Source organism: Pteropus vampyrus, unplaced genomic scaffold (assembly GCF_000151845.1).
Source record: "Pteropus vampyrus isolate Shadow unplaced genomic scaffold, Pvam_2.0 Scaffold115, whole genome shotgun sequence".
Lineage (NCBI taxonomy): Eukaryota > Metazoa > Chordata > Mammalia > Chiroptera > Pteropodidae > Pteropus > Pteropus vampyrus.
Window position 1 is genome coordinate 1,382,717 of NW_011888896.1, and position 16,398 is coordinate 1,399,114.

At 32.9% G+C, this 16,398-nt stretch overlaps 1 long non-coding RNA gene across 1 annotated transcript; it reads left to right on the forward strand.

Moving 5' to 3' along the window:
* The first annotated feature begins 743 nt into the window (after positions 1–743).
* Positions 744–16,051, forward strand: LOC111743499. Its single transcript, XR_002781731.1, has 3 exons — positions 744–854; positions 15,065–15,249; positions 15,992–16,051. It is a non-coding gene; the product is annotated as an uncharacterized LOC111743499 (long non-coding RNA).
* Positions 16,052–16,398: the final 347 nt, after the last annotated feature.

The window sequence follows — 16,398 nt, forward strand, 5'->3', positions numbered from 1 at the left end:
CACATGCGGTTTCCCAGAATTTAGTCTGTTATAATCAGATTCATGAACTTCCAAGCATATGTATGATATTGTATAATGAGGCTAAGGTCAAGAAAAGTCAGAATATATACTAACTGTGGAACTGCTTGTGACCAGACTAAGTCAGTTGTTATTTCTGTGGTTCTTACTTCCATGTATTCTGGAATGTACTGGTAATCTTTAACCATAAAATGAGTATTTCAGGGAGGTCATAAGGGAGGTCTCTGGGTTGGGCCTTTGTTTCCTCTTCAGTCATGTTTATCTGTCTGCCTAAGAGGATAATAACCAAACCACATGAGGCACCACTGAGTTTCCTTTCTTATAGATGAAGTGACTGAGGCAAATCAAACTTAAGTTTGCTTTACTTTGAAGTCTATGCTTCATAGTTATGTCACTTCTGCATCTTAAACAGGGAAATAGGGAAACTGATCCATAATATGAGAGTTCAGTAAAGTATTAGTTCATATTTTATGGCTGAAAGCAAGATGCCAAGTTCTGGAATTAAGATTTCTCATGTTGTAAGTCAATGGTTCTCTAGCTTTAGCTTGGAAAAAAAAGTAACTTGAAGGTAGTGGTTTAAAATAAAGATTTCTCAGCTCCATCCTCAGACTTTGGGACTGTGATGATCTGCATTTTTAACAAATATCTCAGATGATTCTGACGCAAATGGCTTGTGAGTCAAACTTTGTGAAATGTATCTAATAGTAGTAAGGTCTGCAAAATGCTAAAGCAGACAGTAATTAAGCTAATGAGTTCATCAGACAAGATAGGTATGAACAGGTCCATGGGAGTGCAACTTCAAAGAGAGCTCCTGATGAGTAAGAAACATTGAAAAGGTAATACTGCAACCTTGACCTTGTCTTTTTTTTTTTTTTTAAATCTCAGACTGTACTAAATTGATTTGTGTCTGTTAGTCTATGCATAATGTCCAGTCCTTAGGCTCAGGCCTTGTGCACTCCATTAGGTTTCATCACTCAAGGGAGCCTCAGTCCCCTGCTCCTCAGTGACACACTCAACAGAAACCTTGAACAAGTCTTATCCTAAACTAGAGAAGAGGTCATGATCACACTACTTTTAATATAAATGACCACAGATTAATTTCGAATGAAGTTTAAAAGCATCCTGCTTTTGTTATTCAGCTCTAAGTGGAGAGATTTTAAAGTTATTGCAGGCTTTGGAGAAGATAGCATACACTAAAATAAAAGAAACATTTAGGATTTTCATTAAAAGCATTATAATGATCTTTTTGAATTTAGTTGCAATATAGTTCATAAACCTAAATATATTATTTCATGTTACATTAAACACAAATACACAAATAATTTTCTTATTGCTCATAAAATGTCCTTTGTTGACTTTATTCTAAATGAAAAAAGTCTGAAAAAGAAAAGTATTGGAAAAACCTTGAAAGACTTGCACTGTTCTAAAGTCTCTTTCAAAGCTAAATAGTAACTTATTTATAACTTCAAAGTTTTATGATATCTGGCCAGAGAACATTCTTTCTATAAAATGTGAAATAATACTTAATTACTCTGTTTTTAGGAGGCAAATGGATTTTTTTTTTAATTAAAGTGGTTTATTTTATTGGTATTTTGTCTTTGTATAGTTTGAAGAAAAGGATAGACACCTTGTTATTTCCTGTTTCTTGAGATGACAGACTTCTAAAAACTATTCATTTCAAAGATCCTTTGTCCTGCTTCTATTGCAGCTGTTGAGAACTTTTAAAGACTTTAAGGCAGAGTGTTGAAGAAAAACTACTGATAATACAAAAGTTCACTGAGCTCACCTTTTTCATCATCAGTGTCTAAAGGTCTGATCTATCAACAAGTTAATCTAAATACATGAATCCTGCTAGTGAATTAATGTGATTTAACTGGGATTCACTCTTGTCAAACAATGTTGCTGTTTTTGTGGTCTAATAACGATTCAAATTATGAGCATTTTAAACTTTAGCATACTATTGGGTGTTTGGGGAAACTCCCAAATCTCATTACATAAGTCAACATCTCATTTCACTATGTCAGTATTAGAAAGTAATTCTGAATATGTCAGTGTCCAGCACCTGATATTTCTTAAGGGCTTATGAAAACCTTAAGCAGTATGTTTTCAGTGATTTAAAGGGAAGGAACAAGTGTTAATCATTTTATTTCACTTATGAATATCTTGTTCTTTAAAAAAATTCAAATATTTTTCATAGTCTCTGGTGATTATATGTTAATAATTTTCTCTTCTACTCTATCTCTCGATTATGAACGTCTTGAGGATTTTGTCACAGCACTTAACTCATAGATGCTTGATAGTTATTTGCTGAATGAATGGATTAATTAATAGGAAATTTAGTTTGTAATTTCACAGAATACATTTCTCCACTGCAGGAAGGAAGTAAGGAGGGAAAATGCACAGTAAAGGTAGACTTCTTGGGACATAATCAGAAGACAGGGTAAAAGCATACCTAACCACCCTCCCCTGATTTTATTACATGTAGAGTGGCATGGTAGAAAAATCCGCTGCTCGTGCCATCATGAGGCCACAGCTGGAGTTGCATGACTTCCACTTTACTATTTGACTTTGAAAAAAGCACTTTAATTTTAATTCCTCATTTTAAAAATAAGTCTTTGTATGAAGCTACTTCCACAGACTCAGGTGACCATGAAAGGCACTTACCATTCTGTTTGAACCTTTTAGCCCTTCTTCCCAAATAGCCACTGCCCTATGTCCTGTGCTCTGAAAAGAGGCTGATGATTTTATTTTAAACCTTTGCTGAAGTATTTCCTGAGTATCTGTCTAGAAGCCCTGTGATTCACTCAGGCTTAACTTACAAAGTGGCAGATCTCTCCCTTCAGGGCAAACACATTGGCTGCTGTGTTTACAAAACCAGTGAAGGCATATTCCTCTTTCTCTTTTAAAGTTTATTCATGCCTCCATGTGTTCAAGGAGGCATGACTAAGCTGCATGGCATGAGGAAGTCTCAGGAAGTAGGTCTTTTAATAGCTATAGAGCCTAGTTCTAGCAATACAGATTGATTAAAGTGGCACAGCTCTTATAATTTATTTTGTGTATATAAAGGTGATTTTTACATATAAAAATAGAACCGTCCTCTATCAGGCAGCATCCAGGCACATTTTTATATTATTTAGCTGCATAAAGTATTGAACTGAGAATTAGGAGCTGTGGGTTTGGTTTATATCTCTACTTTTTTTTTCTTTTTTCTTTGACCTTGACTTAGCCTATGACTGACTATGAGGGGGGAAGAAAAGCATAACAAAAATTCTATATGCTTAATAATTATCAAGCGTGTACTATTTCCACTTCCATCGAAACAAAAAGAGGAAAAAACACACTCTCTGAACTCATTTTACGTTTCTAAAAGCGGTTTTTATTCTGATCTAAACTTCAAAAGCCAAAGCAGTAATATTTTTAAAACACAAATTTGATCATGCTTAAAAGTCCGATAGTTCTGACACTGTGTTGCTTGGAATAACTCTTAACTCCATAGTATGGTTCTCAAAGCCCTTCTTCATAAATCTTGCCTCAGCCTATCTACCTCAGAGCTGAGCAAACATGGACAAAGCAGGGTCTCTGCCTTTCCTACCTCATTTCTTATCTCTCTGCTCCTCTCTTCACCCTCTCAACTTGTTACATTGGACTACTCGTTATTTGGAAAATGCACCCAACACTTCCTCCATACTCTCTTTGATGATTCTGTTCCTTCAGCTTAGAATATCCTTCTCTTTTTTTTTACCTTCTTTTCTACAGCACGATCCAGAAAAACTCATCCTCAAAACATTCTCTAATATTTCTCTTCTTACCCAGTAATACATGCTCTTTCACTCATATATATGCTGCCATAATAGTGTATATATAACTGCCTTGTTATATTTAACTCGTGTTAGAGTAATTTTTGCTTGCATGTTTCTCTTGCTAGACTTTGAAACCTCTGAGATCAGAGACTATCCTTTGTTTGTTTTTAATTTTCTTGTGCCTTCCACAGTTCTTATTTGTACTAAGTGATCAGTCAGTATTTGATGGATAGTATTAAATTTCCGGTAATTTTTTTTTTTTTTGTCGTTGTTGTTTTTAATAGAATTGAGACAATGGAACTGATATGAAACAGTCATGATTCTAGCAAAAATCCCAGTTTAGTTGGTCCTCTTCTATAGGAAGTAAACATAGTATTAATACTAATGTCTACCTTTACTGGATGTTTACTATGTACTTGGCACTGTGTTAATGATTTCAGCGTAATTTAACTCAGTCCATTTAGTATATCCGAAAATGGGTATTATCTTAATTTGGAGATGGGGAAAATGAAGCTAAGAGAGGACAAATTGCTTGATCAAGATATCAAAACTAATTCATGACATAGCCTAAATATGAATTCAAGCTTAGTTGGCTCCAATCTATATGACTAAGAATCCTCCTAAATTTCTCTCTATTCTTTACTGTCACATTCAGTCCATTGGCAAGCTTGTTGATAATACCTCCCCAATAGAGTTCCAAATCTGTATGTTTTTTCCCATCCCTATTTTGGTGCTAGCTACCATCACTTACCTGGACTATGGTGGTAAGCTCCTCACTGGTCTACTTGTGCTTACTGTCACCCCTTACCTTGCACTCCATTTTTTACCACATTGCAGAATCTTTTTCAAAAAGAAATAGACATATTCCCATGGCACCTTTTGCTTAAAGTCTTCTAGTAGCTTCCTATTGAGTTTAAGATAAAATCCAAGGCCTTTGCTATGGCCTAAGTAATCTGGCCCCAGCCTTTCTTTCAGACCTTATGTCATATTGGCTTTCTCTTAACAGAATTTTCTAGTTACACAGGAGAATGTAACATAAGATTTGTAAAGGGTTTTGAAGACCTACTTATTTCTCAAATCCTTCAACTTTGCTCTTATTTCAGAGTATTTGTACTTGCTGTGCCCCTGGCTTGTAAAATTCTTCTTTCAGATGATTTAATGGCTAGATCTTACCAGTCATTTAAGTATAAGACAGACTTCTCAGATCTCATATAAGGGAATCCATAGCCTTTATTACTTTCTGTCATATTACTTCTTTTTCATCGTCCTGACACATAGCTTTTTAAAATTACCTTATTGGTTTACCATTTCCTTCTATCAGAGTAAACTCTCAGGATGGTATGGATTTTGTTAGTACTCTTCACTGTTATAACCCCGAATATAGTCAAAGTATATATTTCAAATTATTTCATGCTGTTGATAGGTAGAGTTATAGGAAAACGCATGATTAATTTCCATTTGCTATTTTCAACCTGATTATCACTCCTCTAATTCAGACTTCTGAAACATTTTCCTCAAGTAAATACTATGCTATATTAAAAATGAAATCAAACAAGCCTGAGGTAAAATTCTGGTTCCACCATTTACTAGACGTAGAATATTGAGCTCTGTGACTCAATTTCTTCATCAGCAGACTTCCTAAAGCATAGAAATACTATCTGCCAAATGACTGGCATATTGTCTGACACTCAATGTTTCAAAGCTATTTTTATATTTAAATATAAGAGAGATTCAAAGAAGAAATACCAGACAAGTCCTGGAAAGATAGCCAAAGAAGGCTCAGTAGTGAAGCGGAGATACCAACTGTGTTGAAAGGATTTCTATATAGATTGGAATGAATAATTTTAAGCAGTGCAAACTGCTAATAAGGACACACATGTGGAAAATAAAAGACTCCTTTTTTGTATTAAGGGTAGAAAAGTTTTTCCAGATTAGAAGAGTTTATTTAGAATAGTAACTTCAAATAATTTTTGGGAAAAATGGCAAAAAAAAGAGAGCATAAATTAGGGAGACTCTTATTTCTTATTCCTAATATATCTACAACTTGGAATTTGCTCATGTGCTTTATCTGTAAAATAGGTAATAATAGAAGTAAAATTAAAATTTGAATTTCATCTTATTCATATTAATTTTCTTCATTCACTTTGTTGTATTATCATGTTAGTAAATAGCTAATTTTATTATAAGTATTATTAATGAATTAAAAACTATTTAAAGATATATATGTTTTATGTGATTGCGTATATACGTATGTATGTATGCATGTGTAGGGGATGAATTACAGTTGCTAGGGGAACATAAATTTTGAATATGCAAATCCAAGGCTGGATTTGTTGACTAAATATTCAGATTAAATTGCAGTTAATTCCTTGTCATTTTGGATATCAGTTTATACAGTATCCATGGCTACTGTTTCACTTTTTGACTCAGATCAGATATGTTAAACACATGAATTATTTATATTTGAAGAAAAGATTATTAAATAATAGGATCTCTTTTTTAATATCTCATTTCCTCTTTTTTCCTTCCTTAAGAAATAGAATGGATATAATGGTTATAATTGAAGTATTTTTTTTTTTAAAGAAAATATTGTATTAAAGTTGGCCCTCATATTGTTGAGCAGAGAAATGTAGTAACGAGATTATTGAGACTCTGTAGGTGCCAGATACTGTGCTAGTGAATACTTTTACACATTATTTTAATTCAGCTTTTATGACTCTTATGACAACACACCTATACTTAAAAAAAAGAAAAATAACAAGTGTCAGGGTTGAAAGGCAGAAATCCACATAAAGCTTTCAGGCTTTTTTTTTTTTTTTTTTCCTGAAGAATCTCTATAATTTAGGCAAAGTACCATTTCATACATTTTCTTAAAACCCCTATAGCAGAGTACTACCAATGTGGAAAAAAATTAAAAAATGCCCCTGGTATGTTGTATTTTCATTTTTATTTGTTTCTATATATCTCTTGATCTCTCTTTTTATTTCTTCTTTGACCCAGTCATTCTTTAGTTGCATATTGTTTAATCTCCACATATTTGTGTTTTTTTTTTTCTGATTTTTCAATTGCTCTCCAGTTTCAAAACATTGTGGTTAGAGAATATGCTTGGTATGATTTCAATTCTCTTAAATTTGTTGAGGCTACTGTTATGTCCTAACATATGGTCTATTTTTGAGAATGTTCCATGTGCACTAGAAAAGAATGTATAAGCAGCCGATTTGGGATGGAAGGCTCTGTATATGTCGATTATGTCCAATTGGTCTAAAGTGTCATTTAAGGCTGATATTTCCTTATCAATTTTCTGTTTGGATGATATATTCACAGTTATCAATGGGGGTATTTATGTCCCCTACTGTAAATGTGTTTTTTCAGTTTCTCCCTTTAGTTTTGTTATTACTTACTTTATATATTTTGGTGTTCCATGATTGGGAGTATATATTGAGAAGTTTATGTCTCCTTAATGTGTTATCTGCTTTATCATTATGAAGTGTCTATCTTTGTCTCTTGTTACTCTTTTTATCTTAAAGTCTATTTCATCAGATATGAGTATGGCTACACCTGCTTTTCTCTGGATGCCATTTGCTTGGAGTGTTGTTTTTCAGTCTTTCACTTAGAGTTTATATTCGTGCTTGCTGCTGAGATGTGTCTCTTGAAGGCAGAATATGGTCGGGTTTTGTTTTTTAACATAATCTGCTACTCTATGACTTTCTATAGGTGAGTTCGGTCCACTTACATTTAGGGTGATTATTGATATATGAAGTGTTCCTATAGCCATTTTATCTTTTGTTTCCTGGTAGCTCAGTATCTTCATTGTTTCTTTGCAACAAAAAGAATAAAATACCAAGGAATAAACTTAACAAAGCATGTGAAGGGCCTATAAACTGAAAAAAAAAAAAATATTAAAAGAAATTAAAGAAGACACAAAGAAATAAAAAAAAAAAATTCTCTGTTCATGGATTAGAAGAATCAACATAGTTAAAATGGCCATATTACCCAAAACAATATACAGATTTAATGCAATCCCCATCAAAATCCCAATGGTATTTTTTAAAGAAATAAAACAAAAGATTATTAGATTTGTATGCAATTACAAAAAAATCCAAATAGTCAAAGCAATCCTAGGGGAAAAAAAAAAAAGATAAGGCTAGAGGCCAGAGGTATCACATTGCCTGACTTCAGATTTTAATATGAAGTGACAATAATCAAAACAGCACTGTATTTAAAAGAGACACACAGGACAATGGAACATAATTACGAGCCCAGAAATAAACCCACATATATATGGATAAATAATTTTTGACAAAGGAACCAAAAACATGACATAGAGAAAAGAAAGCCTCTTTAATAAATGGTGCTGGGAAAATTACAAAGCCACATGCAAAAAATGAAACTAGTGTGCTATCTGTCACCCTACTCCAAAATTAATTCAAAATGGATCAAAGACCTAAATATAAGACCTGAAACAATAAACTGCATAGAAGAAAACAGGTACTAAACTCGTGGACCTTATGTTTAGAGAAGATTTTATGAATTTGACCTCAAAGACAAGAGAAGTAAAATAAAAAATAAAAAACAGGACTATATTAAACTAAATGGCTTCTACAGCAAAAGAAACAATCAACAAAACAAAGTAGCAACCAGTTCAATGGGAGATGATATTTGCAAACAACACCTTCAATAAGGGGCTAATATCCAAAAGAAAGGTGCGAGGAAAAAGGAACCCTCATACATTTCTGGTAGGAATGTAAATCAGTACAGCCACTATGGAAAACAATATGGAGATTCCTCAAAAAATTAAGAATAGAATTACCATATGACCCTGCAATCCTTTTTCTGGGTATCTAGCCCAAAATTTTGAAAACATTTATTCCTAAAGATATATGCACTCTGATGTTCGTTGCAGCATTCTTCACCATGGCCAGGACATGGAAACAACCAAAGTGACCTTTGAATAATGATTGGATAAAGAAGATATGGTACACATATACAATGGAATATTACTCAGCCATAGGAAAGGATGAAATTCTGCCATTTGTTACAACAGGGACGGATCTTGAGATAATCATACTAAACAAAATAAGTCAGAAAGAAAAAGTTGAGAATCATATTATGTCACTCATATACGTGATATAAAATGGAAAGCAACAAACAAACAAGACAAACAAAAACTCATAAACACAGACAACAGTTTAGTGATTACCAGAGGGAAAGGGGAGGGAGGGAGGTAGATAAGAATAAAGAGGATCAAATATATGATGACCAAAGGAGATTTAACTTTGGGTGGTGAACACACAATGCAATATAGATATGATGTATTATCGAATTGTACTCTTGAATCCCATATAATTTTATTAACCAATGTCACCACAATAAACTTGATTTAAAAAGTTTCCCTTGGGGGAAGTAGTTATTCCATAGGTATCAGAGACGTGAAAATATGTTGGTTAAAATGCACCTAGGAAAAGGCTATTGAGGACTATGGTGGAATGTGATCAGATTAGCTGGAGGTAACTGCTGATTCTGCCTCTGACTTTAGTCAAGTCACTACATCAGAGGTTCAATATCTTGATTTAGAATAAAGTTATGTAGGACAATGGCAATATTTCTGAAGAAAGAATCCACAAAATTTATAGCCACAATACAATATAAATTTATTTCTCATTTAAAAAATTTTGGAAGGATTTCAGGGACCCAGGTTTCTTATATTCTTTCGTCCATGTTCTAGGGAATTTTCCACATCTGCTTGCTTGCAGCTCTGTTGATATTATATCTGTGCTCCAGATTGTAAGAAATGAGAAAAATGAAGAACAGTGCAAGCAATTTTTTTTTAAGCATCTTAGGTGTCATATCCATTGTTTCTTCTTTTATTTCATTGGTGAGAACTTAGTCTTTTGACCATAATGAGTTCCAAGAGAGACTAGGATTAGTTAGACTAAGTGGGAGGCTGTGCGTCCCACTAAAACTTGATTACTATGGTAAAAGGGGCTAATGGATTTGGAGTGACAACCTGCAGTCTGCCACTAAAGGGTTGATATTTCTCTCATTGACATATAAATGCAAAGAAGTTGTAGCAGGCACCAAGAACTAATGCGTACTTTTTTTTTTTTTTTTTTACTTTTTAGGAGACAAAGCCTACCTCAAAATACTTCTGGGGCATATAGCCAATATATATGTAAAAATTGTGTCATTGAAAAGTATTTGTCTTTCTCTCCCTCTCTGCATTCAAGATCATATTTTACCATTGTGTCACGCCTGGTACATCGTGTGGTCCAATGGTTTTCTAGTATCTGGGGATTATGGCCACTTTCCCCAACCTCATTTGAAAAGTGCTGGCAACTGTTTCTATCCTCCAATTACTTGCACAGTCAAGTTATAATTGGCTAATTACTTTCATTTGGCCAATTGTTTTTGTAGAGCCCCAGTTAGAGACATAAAAACTGTGGGTTCTCTCCTGAAGGACAAAATTATGCTTTTGACAATGAGTATTAATTATAGGGGAAAACAAATAATCTCAAATCTTAAATTAGGCTTTATTCCAATCTCAGAAATTGCCTACTTATAATTCTGTCTAACTAATATTGTATAATACTAGCTCATGGTGACAGACATATTAGTTGAAAATATCTGCAGTTTTTCAGTTTTCTAGTTATTTTATATGTATCCAACTCTAAATTTTAGTGTTAAGATGTTTCTTTTAAAAGATATATCAAAATAAATGTGACACATCAAGTTCAACCTACACAAAAGTAATGCAATGGAAAACACTCTTCTGCTATCCCAGATTCTCAGCTGTACAGTGCAAAGATAAATAATTTCAATAACTTGGTGATTGTCAATACAAGCATTTCTCATGCACAGATATGCATAGCATACCTATCGTCTTTAATGAACATGCAGGAATATACCATTGGCATTGTCGTGTATCTTGTTTCATTTTTTTACTTAATCGCACTTATTCTAGGGCAATGAGATCTAACTAATTTTTACCCTAAGGGCTACACTATTTTCTTGCATGGATGTACCATCATTCACATAATTAGTGTCTATTGATGGGTTTCTAGATTGTTTCCAGATGTTTGCTATTATGCATAGACCTTGTGCATATATCTTCTTCTACATATGCAAATATATTTGTAGGAGAGATTTTTAGAGGAATTATTGTTACAAAGTTTCCTTTTACTCTGATTTCTTTTGTTGTTCACTTAAACTTTTGAGAGGAGTTATAAAAAACATAAAGTAACATAAAATATAAATATAACATTGTGTATGCAAATCTGCCTGTTTGTCTATCAAGTTATAGCTATATTATATAATTTTTATTTCTTTATCTTTAACTACTCTACATCCTGGCCTAGGACAGAGTGCTTCTACCTTCCTGCCCTTCAGTAAACCATTTCTTATGGCTGACTTCTCCCAGGGGATGGTTTCCTTTTAGAGATTCCTTTAAAGCAGTCACCTATTCCTGAAATGCATACCTGTTTACTTTGTTATCTGCCTGCCTCAGGTTGTAACCTCATTCTTCAATTTTGGTCATGATAGTGGAATTTTGTCCATTTTTATTCTCCATAACGTTCTTCTCTTTTAAATAAGGGAGGGAGTGAGCATAAGTCTTTATAGTTCTTTAATATGATCACATCTATTTTTATCAAAAATTTTTTTTTGCTCTGTCTTAGTTTTCAGTAATTATTCACGATTTTTATCTTTTTTCATGTATCTCCTGGTGATTCCTTAGGAATCTGAAAGTGAATCAGATTCTATAGTGATTTAGAGGACAGAAATATAGTTTTTAATTATTCTAGATATTTTTTAAAAATGTTTTGAAGTGAATGTGTCTAATGTATACATATATTAAATCATCGTGTTTTACACTTAAAATTTTTTTCTATTTATCAACTATACCTCAATAAAGCTAGAAAAAAATAAAATGAGTCTGTCCAACTCAACAGATATCTCTAGTGACCAAAGTAAAAAAAAAAAAGTGACTTTTGACTCATATTCATATGGAATAGACAATTTGATATACTCTTCTATGGCTCTTCTCTTGCATACTTCTCTGATTTTTAAAATTATAAATCCACTTATCCTTATATATCTTTTAAAATCATAAAAAGTACTAGAGAGTTGTAATATTTCTTCACTTAGCTTTCTCAGAGAGTTTGTGTAAATGCTAAATTTCTGAATATTGAATAATTTTGCCTGTATTTAGAATTTATCTTAGCACAAAGATGTTCTTGTTGTTGCTGTCATAATCTTTATCCTTCCTCTTCAGCTCTTCAACATTGTCATTATACTTTAGATAAGTGATTTTGTTTCTGTTCTTTTTTTTCCTCAGGAAGCTATTTTTCTTAGTTTGGATTTATATTCATGGTTCTTATTTGTTACCTTTTTTATACTTTCAGGTTCTTTGGTTCTTTTTTTTCTATAATTTTGACAGAGACTACTGTCATGTTCCCTAATCATCAGGAACTGATTTGTTCTATAATCCTGTTCTACTTCTTATATGTAAAATACATATTACATTAAAATATATATACATTAAATTCTAATATTACATTTTAGATACCTTGAATGATTTCCTACTTTTCTAGAATTTTCCTTTGCACCTTTATCTCAATACTGTTTTGTCCTCGTATCCACCTATACCCTTTTGTAGAAGCTATTCTTTCCAGGTTCTTTCTAACAACTCCTCCCTCCACTCCAAGATAGTTAACTGGTGTCTTACAAAGTTTTACTTTTTAAATAAAATATTGCTTTTAGAAATATAATGTTACACTCAGACTTCCTAGTAATGTTCTTTTATCTCTTTTGCGGTGATATTCTTCCTTCACGGACACTATTTTTTTCTTTATTCGTCTTCAAATTGGGACAGATATTTATAGGTCTGATATTTACATGTCAGGTCCTTGATGCCTCTGTCATTGTCCACATGCATCTGCTATCTCCTCTCACTTAAATTCAAGTACGAAAGCCAGGTTGCTTATGCAGGACCACGGTCATGATTTGCAAAGACTCAGCCATGATTTTAGTGTGTGTCTGGTGGACCAGGGCTGAATAATCTCTCTTACATGTTTTCTGTTTCATCTAGAAAATATGTAGCTCCACCTCATCTGCTGTTTCATTTTCCATAGTTTCAATTTGCTGTGGTTAGCCATGGTTTGAAAATATTAAATGAAAAATTACAGAAATAAATGATTCCTAAACTTTAAATTGCAGGCCATTCTGAGTAGTATGATGAAATCTTGTGCCATCCTGCTCTGTCCCATCTGCAACATGACATCCTTTTATCCAAAGTATTCATGTTGTGTATACCACCTGCCCATTAGTCACTTAGTACCTGTCTCAGTTGTCTGACTGACTGTTGGGTATTACAATGTTTGTTTTCAAGTAATCTCTATTTTACTTAATAATGACCCCTAAGCCATTTATATAACTTTTATTACAGATATTGTTATACTTGTCCTATTTTTTTATTAGATATTGTTAATCTCTTACTGTGTCTAACTTATAAATTAAACTTTACCAAAGGTATGTATGTATAGGGAAAAACATATTATAGATAGAGTTTAGTACTATACATGATTTCAGTCATCTACTGGAGGTCTTGGAAAGTATCCCCTGCAGACAGGACTGGGAGGCTACTGAATAATGAAAGATCGAATACAGTTTTCTGTATGCAAAACTCCCAACACTTACCTTGACTTTCATAAAACATTTTCTTTACACTTTATCCTTGGATACAACACAGCTCTGCCCTGCCATTATATATAATGCTTTTATATTTAATGACAATTATATTCTCAAAATGGAAGGAGAAAGAGAATTGTAGATGAAGAAAAGAAGAGTGGGCAGAACTCTCTTTGGTAGATTTAGAAAGCTATCTCTTTTTTAAGCCAATGACTTTTATCTGGTTAATATTGCTCCATGCCCTGGACTTAGGTGCATAAATTGGATAGTGATACTACATTGCATTATTTGATGTCCTCTCTCCTCATTTGTAGGTTGAAGCATGTGTTTTATAGTCAAAAATGTATTTTTAATCATCCTTCTCAGTAATATAAATACTGGACATTTCCCCAGAATCATGGCCTATGGCTTTCTTTTATCATTGGTTCCACAATCAGTTGATGTCTTTTTTTTCTTAATATTAGAGCTAAGGTGACCAAATTGGCCCAGTTCACCAGGGACTTTCCTGGTTTCAGCATGGGTTCTGGAAAACTCACTTTGTTTGGCAAACTGGAACAGCTGGTCACCTTAAATTTTGTAGTTTGTTAATCTTCCTAAATTTTAGTTTTAATTATTTTATTTCACTGCGCTAAAGCTTTCTAGAGTTCCCTGTTTTCTCCCAAATAAATCCTTTTCTTCCACTAAACCACTCCCTGATAATTTGGTACTCTTTTTGTACTTATTCATGCTGTTCCCTCTAATTACTGTCTTTTTCTGGCTAATATATTTTAGCATTTTATGTTTTTCAAAATTGTCAATTTTTTAATATTTTTAAAACCATTTTATTATTAGTTCATAATTTGTTTTATATTTTTAAAAAAATTCTGCTGCATCTGTGGTATTTTATGTATCTATTCATATTTCAATTCATTCTGAAATGTGAATTTTCTATTTGTTCTCTTTTTCTTAATTAGTTTTTCTAGAGGCTCATGTGTTTACTAGTCTTGAGTACATATTTTTTATTATTTTCAGATATTCAAACTTATATCTCTCTTTTTTCCAATTTATATTTATCTGCTATATTTTCTATCTCTTTGCTTTTCTTTCTTTTGCGTTCATTTGTCTTGCGTTTCTTCTAAAAAGAAACATAGGGCTAGATACAATTTTAGATCATTAATCTTTTAATCATCAAAGTTATTCTACACATAATTGTAATTACTGTTTTGTTAGGACTTTCCTTTATACTTTATTTTAATTTTTAATGTATTGTACTTTGTTTGTTCTCTATTGAAAATGTTACATTAGAAATATCAATTATGTGGACCATATTTTTGTATTATTTTATATTTTCACATTATTGATTTTCTACTATTTTCTTATACAATATAAGCTGTCTCTGGGCAAGATACAAAGTGAATTGTATTCCTCTGGTTGACTTGGTAAATGGGAAGAATACCTTTTTCTATTCCAAGAGTGCTTCTACTACTGTTCCTTTAGGCTGAACCACTCATCATTTATCTTAGAATAAATTCCCTTACCCATACATCAGTGTAACCTTGTTTAATTTTTTTTTTTAATTTCAGGCATTGTACTTAGACAGAGAGAGTCAACTTTTGTCACAGCTGCTATATGATTTGGGCTATGAGTAATGAGCAGACACTAGCCCACTGGTCTTCACTAATTGCTGTTTCCTGACCACCCTTCCCAACCTACCTGTGTACTCACTCTGGGTTGCCAGCTGCCTCTTTTGCTGTTACTTCAAAATCAGGTAGTGTAAACGCCTATTGTGTTGGGGGCTGGGGGTAGGTGCCAGTGTTTCCGATTCATGGTTATGAGCTTTCCTGTAGCTATTTAGGAATGCTTCCCAACACCACCATTTGGTGTGCTCCAGCCTTGAAAATAGAGCTAAATACTCACGTTTAATGAAAAAGATGACTTTCACCTTTGGTCAACTGTAGGACATCTCCAAATTGAATCTCTGAAAACTGAACAACCCAAGGCAATGACAGGGAAAGAAAAAAAAAATGGTTAAAATTCTCAACTGCAGCCTGTTATTGACCCTTTTCCATGCCTGAATGGATATTTGTTTAAGTTCCTTCTTGAACTTCTTAAGCTTTCTAGCTAAACTTTGTTTCTTCAGTTTTCATGGCCATGCATGAGTATAGTTCTGGATATATATATCATGTTATATATATATTTGAACTATTATATATATTAAATATATATTAAATAAATATATTAAATGTATATGTTTAAACATATACATATGTTTAGTTAATATATGTCTATATACTCAGTGGTTTGTTATAAAGGTAGAAGCACACAGCTGATACTCAGTGCATTAGTTTTCTTTGATTATGCCAATAAATCTCAGATAGTGTCTCATTCAGGAATTTTTCTCTGGCTCCGCTTGCCCTATAAGGTGAGATAGAGTTTCCTGTTTGCTCTATATAACCTATGCTTATCTCAGTCTTAGTATTTAAAATTATATATTTTTCTATCTCTTCTAGTGGGCAGTATACTCCTTGATGAAACAATAAGGTAGCTCACATCTAGCAAAATTCCCAGCACAAAGTTTTCTAAATGATTTCTCTACTAGAAGTCTCCAGGAAGGTAAGTTGCAAATTATCCTGGGAAAATTGATAATTATTTAATGAAAAGTCCTAAAATGGAGAATTTAATTTTTCAAATCTATAATTTTAAGAACTGGAAAATATTCTCTTAATTTTCAAATCGCATAACATATTTGTTAGAGAAAGTAGCACAGCACAACATATACTTGCTTATCTTTGCTTCTGAAGCCTTATCTGCAAATCATGCTGCTAAGAATGGGAAGTGTGGTTAATGTTTGCTTCTCATAGGGATAACCCATGCCTAGATGAAACAGGATAAAAATAGAACAGATTTAACAGATACT